Source organism: Gossypium hirsutum, chromosome A11, assembly GCF_007990345.1.
Source record: "Gossypium hirsutum isolate 1008001.06 chromosome A11, Gossypium_hirsutum_v2.1, whole genome shotgun sequence".
NCBI lineage: Eukaryota > Viridiplantae > Streptophyta > Magnoliopsida > Malvales > Malvaceae > Gossypium > Gossypium hirsutum.
In genome coordinates, this window is record NC_053434.1 from 84,658,514 (window position 1) to 84,666,512 (window position 7,999).

General features: G+C 36.3%; 1 non-coding gene across 1 annotated transcript; it reads left to right on the forward strand.

Annotated features, from left to right (window-relative positions):
- The first annotated feature begins 986 nt into the window (after nucleotides 1-986).
- Nucleotides 987-1,093, forward strand: LOC121210424 (small nucleolar RNA R71). Its single transcript, XR_005905539.1, has one exon. It is a non-coding gene; the product is annotated as a small nucleolar RNA R71 (small nucleolar RNA).
- The last annotated feature ends 6,906 nt before the right edge of the window (nucleotides 1,094-7,999 follow it).

Sequence of the window (7,999 nt, forward strand, 5' to 3'; positions counted from 1 at the left end):
TCTATGGCAACTCTGCATTTGACGGGGTTGTTAGTTGATTAGAATTAGCTGGTTCTGAAATTACCTTGTCGGGTTTTGCTGATCCTAGTTCTTGTGAAACTAGAATTTCAACGCTTAGTTGAACTTCCTCTAATTATTGAGCATCAACTTGCTCCTTTTTAGCTTCAATGGTGTTGGGCTCTATTGTCTTTGCACTCCTCAATGTTAATTCTTTGCAATGCTCTTTCCCCGGATTCCTCGAATTTTCTGTATCACTAAGTAAAGCACCTTGTGGTCGGTTCTTGAGTTCAGTTGCTAGTAGGCCCATTTGGTTTTCTAGGTTTTTCAATGTAACTTCTTGGCTTTGAATTTAAGGCATCATTCTTGGCCATGTATGCCTTTAACAGATTTTCTAAGCCATTGGATGGTTCAGCTTGGGTTGGTTTCTGAACTTGTTGGGGAAAACTAGTGACTGGGTCGATCTAGGTTGGGCATAAGTATTACTGGTTCCAGCTCCTTGGTTACTCCAGGAAAACTTTGGGCGGTTTCGCCACGATGGGTTATAAAAATTGGATTGCATTCCTTTCCCTCCTCGGTTTTGCTTCTAGTTACCTATGTAGTACATGAATTCTGGGTTTGATGGACATTCTTTGAACAAATGTCCTTCCCCACAAGAAACACAGGCTATATTTTCAAATTGATTTGGTGGCTGTGCTGCAAAATTGTTAGACCCATTACTAGTCAGATTTTTAAGCATTGAGGATATTGATGATACCTGAGATGCAAGTGAAGTAAGAGCGTCTACTTCATGTATTCCAGCAACTCGTCTTCCTGACGCTGCTCGGTTGGTTGGCCATTAGTAATTGTTGCTGGCAATCCTCTTGATAATTTCATAAGCCTGATTATAAGACTTAGAAAGGAGAGCATCATTAGTAGAAGCGTCCACTAACATCCTCGTGTGAGCATTGAGACCATTATAAAATGTCTTAACTTGGATGCAATATGGGATTCCATGATGAGGGCACTTTCGTAATAACTCTTTATATCTTTCCTATTCCTCATACAAGGACTCATCATCCATTTGTTGGAAAGTAGTGATCTCGTTCCTCAACTTAGCATTCTTGCTAGGCGAGAAATAATTCATAAGGAATCTTTCTGCTAACTCTTGCCATGTGGAAATTGAGTTCAGTGGCAATTAGTTCAACTAGGCTCGAGCTCTATGTCCTAGCGAATATGGGAACAGCTTCAATCGTAATACACCTTCGAGTATTACGGCTAACTTGAAAGAATCTCTCACCTCCATAAATAGTCTTAAGTGTACGTGAGGATCTTCGGTAGGCATTCCACTAAATTGGCCCACTGTCTAAAGCATCTGGAACATGACTCGCTTCAACTTGAACTGTTGTGCCTCAATTTCGGGTCTCCTCATACCCGGATTAAGATTATTAAATACTGGCACGGCATACTGTCGTAAAGCTCTATCCCTATCATCAACAATAAGGATAGGATTTTGAGCAGGGTTTGCTCCGTTTCCTTGGATTGGATTTTCAAAGTTCATCTCTTGGGTCCTCTTCTGATTTGCTTGTCTTCTTTGCTGTCGGAAAGTTCTTTCTATCTCAGGGTCTACAGGGAGTAGGTCAATAATCCGGTCAATACTCATAAACACCTAAAATAATCACAGAAAAATTAATTAAATTAAAAATTAAATAGAAAAAATAAACCAAAATGTAAAATTAAAAATTTCACAAATAATGTCTTCTAAAACAGTCCCTAGCAACGGCGCCAAAAACTTAGAACGACAAAAATGTGCAAGTGTACGCAATTACAATAAGTAATAAAGTGACAAGTAAATGTCAAGTTATCGTACCCACAAGGACTGTGAAAAGGATTATTTGTGAATGCAATTTAAAACACTTTGGTGAAGAAAAATATTTTGTTTTAAAAAGGGTGATTAAGAAAAATAAGATTTTAAACTAAATAACTAAAGAAATAAATCTCAAATGCATGATTTCAAATATGATTTAATCAAAATGACATAATTGTGTAGATTTAATTACATTTCTTTAACTTAGAATTATTAAACTTATGCTTATGTTGTTACGAATAAATTCATGGCAACTCGGTAATTTTCTAACTTATGAACATACTTACATACCAAAATCCATTCATCTCTTGACATATCCCTATGTTAATTCAACTGACTAAATAGATTCTAGAAAGCAAACATGTTATTGCACATATATACTCATTAAACTGAACTAATCTCTTGCATATCCCTATGTCAATTCAAACGATTAATTAAATCTAACAAGCATGTAAAACACTATGTGAGGTAACAAGGTATCCCTACCTTCAAACAGTTTAATCACCATAATCTTGAAAGTTATGCAAGGCAATAATATTGCTAGATACATTGCCAATATAACCTTCAGCTACCTTAGAAGAATAAACATGCACTGATTAAGTACTGTGTCAATTAATTACAATTTCAATCCGTTTAAATGATTAATTCATTAGTTACCTCACAGTCGTAACACAAGAATAACTAAGGCATGATTTTACTTAATCAAGCATTTTACCGAGGCCTATAACAACATAAACACAATTTTAACAATTTAAGAAGATGAAATGCAATCAAACCAACACGAATTAAATTCAAGCTAAGCTGATTAAATTAACCATTCCAACAACATAAATATCCATAGATATGTTTATCATAACAACAACAAAAATTATAGAGATAGGGAAAAAGAATCAAATCTGGTGTTTTTCTGTGGCTTGACTAGGTTGCTCCGTCTTCGTTCTTTGTTGTCCTCACCGATCAAGGCTGCTATGAACACTTCAATGTTGCTCCAAAATGGCTGAAGAACACCCCTTTTCCAAGGGAAGAAATCGGCACAAGAGCAAGGGAATTGAAATGGAAAAGTGAAAGAAAACGAATGAGAGAGAAGAGAAGTGTTGTGAAATGAATGAGGAATGAATGAGATGCTTTGAATGACCAGCCAAGGGGGGCTTTTATAGCTGAGTGTGGCAGCTGAAATTTGCTAAAAATAGCAGCCAAAGAGCCGCCCCTTGGCCGGCCACCTATGTGGCAAAGTTGATGCTTTCAACTTTGCTAAAAATGGCTTGAGGCAAATCCAAAAATCCACCAATTGTGGAGGGGTTTGAATGCAACTTTGACAAGACTTCAAGGGCTTCTTTGCAAGCTTAATTAATCAGCTAATAAGCTAATTTGGGTCAGCATATGGCTGGTTTTGGACTGCCCAATCTTTGGCTGGTTCACTTTAATCGATTCGGTTCAACTGGATCACTTTTTCCATAATTAATTAATATTAATTTATTTAGCACAAATTAAATTGGGTATAAATTAAAATTAATTATATTATGAATTAATACACATAATTGGACCGTCTTAGGATGGAAATTAATTTGCCTTGATACTTCAAATTGCATCTCGGTTTTGTACTTCAAGCAATGTTTTCCGAGCCATTTTTCGCCCTTTGTGCAATTTTGTTGCAAATAACCAAAATCACTCAAAATTAATTATAAAATCAAATAAAATTCATCATGTTCATATTTTAAGTATAATTTAATTATTTTATAAAAATTGATTATTTTTCAACAAGAATTTAATCAAAACGGTATGATTTTAAGCTAAAAAGGGTATGTAAAAATGCGTATATTTACATGTTTCCACCTTCACACGGCCATGACACGCCCGTGTCTCAGCCCTTGTACAAAAACCTTGACATTCAGTTTCTGACATCAGCAACACCTTAATGGCACACGGCCATGGTACATGCCTTGTACTAGGTTGTTTCCTCCACACGGCCGTGTCTCTACTCGTGCGTTTACTACCATGCATACTAACTTGAAAAATTGAGGTGCAGGGGACACACAGCCGGACTACACGCCCGTGTGTCTGCCCGTGTGGACAAAATCAAGGCTATTTACCAAGCCTTTTTGCCACCCTTACTTGCACCGACCTACACAACATCAACCAAAACCAATCCAAGTATTACACATATAACCAAGACAACCACAACCATTAGAAATTTGCATCAAATGCATTTAATAATAATCAATATTAGCCAACATCAATGGCCTACACAAAATGAATATCACATCTATCATATGAGCCAACTCTTGTGGCTAAATTAACAAGACACTAAAAAAATATATTTAAGTCCTTATACATGCCAAAATCAAAATATTAAACTAGCTATACCAAAGCTTCAGGTGATAGTGTAATCGATGCCTCTGACGTCCCTTGATTCCCGATACTAGCTTGGTCTTTCCCCGGTCCAGGTCCATGTCCAGGTTTTGTATTTCTTGATTTAAAATGATAAAAATTCACTAATCTAATCATCATATTAATTAAATGCATTTCATAAATCATATTTTGGCAAAATGACCATTTTACCCCCAAACTTTCATAAAATTATGATTTTACCCTTAGGCTCTTAAATCGATTTTTATCAAATTTTCTCACTAACCAAGCCTAGTTGAATTCTTTTTATACTAGAAGCAGCCTACAATTCCCATCATTTCACACATTTACCACATAATTTATAACTTATGCAAAATGGTCCTTAATTAGGGTTTTCATGAAAGCTACTTCACAAAAGTTGTTTGTTTAACAACCATGATTCATTTTCTTCCACAAAAATTCAGAAAACAACATGAAAACTCTCATGGAAAAACCCTATACTTTCAACCATTTTGCAAAATAGTCCCCTTAGTAGCTAGATTATGCTACAATGTTCCCAAAAGTACAAAAATTATCAAGAAAGGCCATCAAAAGCACTTACTTGTAAGGGTAAAGAGTGGATAAATTTTTGAAGCTCCAAAATTCCTATTTTTTCTGGTATTTTTGGTGGAGAGGAGAAAGATGAAAGGTGATATCTTTTTCTTTTTATTTTATTATAAATCTAGTCAATTTAGTCACCCAATTTCACCTAACTTTGACCTTACAATTTTTTGTCCCTATGATCAGCTATTAACAAATTTGTGCTCTATTTACTCAATAAAGACCTCTAATTTAATGTTCCATAGCTATTTGACACCTTTAGCTAGTAGAACAAAACTTTCAAACTTTATACGATTTAGTCTTTTTTCGCAATTGAGCATGCAATCGCTAAAATTATTTCACCAAAATTTTCATGCACTCATATAATCATGCTACAACACATAAAATAATATTAAAAATAATTTCTCCGACCTTGGGTTAGTGGTTCTGAAACTACTGTTCCAACTAGGCCCAAAATCGGGTTGTTACAATTCTCCCCCTAAGGATTTTCGTCCGCGAAAATCTTACCGGTGAAATGGTTAGGGTATTGATCTCTCACAGTCTCCTCGGGATCCCATGTGGCCTCTTCAACCCCATTTCGATGCCACAGTACTTTCACGAGTGCTATACTTATATTTTTCAATTACTTGACCTCTCGGGCTAAGATCTTAACTGGTTCTTCGCCATAAGTCATGTTTGATCGAATCTCAACCTCTGTTGGCGAAAGAACGTGCGAAGGGTCAAAACGCTAATGGCGGAACATCAACACATGGAAACATCGTGGATTTTCTCTAACTCAGATGGCAAGGCTAGTTGATAAGCCACCAGTCTAATTCTCTCTGTCACCTCATAGGGTCCAATAAAATGTGGACTTAATTTTATTTTCTTGCCAAATCTGAGGACTTTTTTTCATTGGGATACTTTTAAAAACACCTTATCACCAACTTGAAACTCAATTTCCTTTCGTTTTAAATCCATGTAGGATTTCTGTTTATTCAAAGCGGCCTTCAAACAATTACAAATTACCTTAAATTTCTCTTCAGTCTCTTTGACTAAATTGATCCCGTGAATCTGATTTTTCTCTGAGTTCAGTCCAAAACAAGGGCATTCAGCACTTACGTCCATATAAAGCTTCATAAGGCGCCATTTTCAAACTCGGTTGATAGTTATTTTTGTAAGCAAACTCAACCAGCGGTAAATACTTCTCCCAACTACCTTGGAATTCAAGAACACAACACTACAACATGTCCTCAAGAATCTGAATTACTCTCTTCAACCGGCCGTCGGTTTCCGAATGGAAAGCCGTGCTAAAATTCAACTTTGTCCCCAAAGCTTCTTGTAACTTTTTTCAAAACCATGAAGTAAACCTCGGATCCTTATCTGAAATAATCGACAAGGGCACTCCATGAAGTCTCACAATTTCAAAAACATACAAGTCAGCTAGTTTATCAAGCGGGTAGTCAGTACGTACTAGGATAAAATGATCCGACTTCGTTAATCGGCCGACTACGACCTAAACCGCATATTTCTTTCTCAATGACAACGGCAATCCTATCACAAAATCCATAGTAATTCGATCCCATTTCCACTCGGGAACCATCACAGGATGACGTAAACCCAAGGTACTTGGTGCTCAGCTTTCACTTGCTGACAAATTAAACATTGCGACACAAACTCTGAGATGTCTCTTTTCATGCCCGGCCACCAATACAATCTCTTCAAGTCATTATACATCTTAGTACTATCCGAATGGATTGACATACAACAACTATGTTCCTCGTGAAGAATTTTCCCAATAAGCTCATCATCTCTAGGTATGTATACCCTATCTCGGAACATCAAACAATCGTCGGTACTAATCCAAAAATTGGATATGTCAACTATCTCACACTGAGTCGTCTTGGCTTGCAAATCTTTATCGCTCTTCTGAGCCTCACAAATCTCTTGGAGAAACATAGGTCTAGCTCCCAACTCCCCTAGAATCAAACCATCCTCGATTACAAACAACTAAGTATAGCTTTCAAGGTAAACAATGACTTCCTACTTAATGCATCAATGACCACATTCGCCTTTCCTGGGTGATAGTCAATTATTAATTCATAATTTTTAATCAACTCCAGCCACCTTCGTTGCCGTAGATTCAAGTCCTTTTGAGTCATAAAATATTTTAAGCTTTTATGATTAGTGAAAATCGGCATTTCTCACCATACAAGTGGTGTCTCCAAATCTTCAGTGCGAACACTATGGCTGCTAACTCTAAGTCGTGTGTCGGATAATTTTTCTCATATGGCTTTAGTTGTCTCGAGGCATATGCTATCACCTTGCCTTCTTGCTTGATCATACATCCTAATCCATTCAAGGATGCATCGCTATACACTATGAATTCTTTTCCCAGTTTTGGTTACACTAAAATTGGGGCTTCAGTCAACAATGCCTTAAGTTTCTCAAAACTCTGTTAGCATTTTTCCGTCCACTTGAACTTGACATCCTTCTGATCTGTAGCAACCTCGTCATCGGAGTAGCAATCATGGAGAATCCTTTAACTAATCTTCTACAGTAACCTGCTAAGCCTAGAAAGCTTCTAATCTCGGATACATTCCTCGGTGGTTTTGTAATACCCCTACCCGTATTCATTGCCGGAATAGGGTACGAGGCATTATCGGAGTTTACGAATTAATTTTTAATTTTTTTTAATTCAACATATTTTCATGATAGATTCATGCATTTATATAAGATAACGTCATCACATATCTATAACCAGGTTTGTTAACCATACTAATGGCTAACTTTACATTCATTTCATGTTAACATTTACTTTGTTAGCTTATACATGCCATTGATTTCCAAAATAAAGTTTCTTTATATACCGAAATCCTGAGGTTGACAGTGTGATGTGTCTCCGACCAAATCCGACCTCCGAGCTCTTAACACTACAAAACAGGGAAAAAGGAAACGGGGTAAGCACTTTGTGCTTAGTAAGCTCATGTAACAGGAATTATATTTACCTAATACTTTCAATACAATATAATAAACATTCATATATCCATTCAATGCATTATTACCCTAACATGCACAAACTCAACATTCAAGTTAGTACAATAATTTCCATGTATCAATAATATATATACCATGATTGATGTGCTCATCAATACCATGATTTTCATTCCCTTATTATTTTCATATTTATCCCGTAGAATTTATCGGAATTTTGATGGATTTTCAGAGGTACAC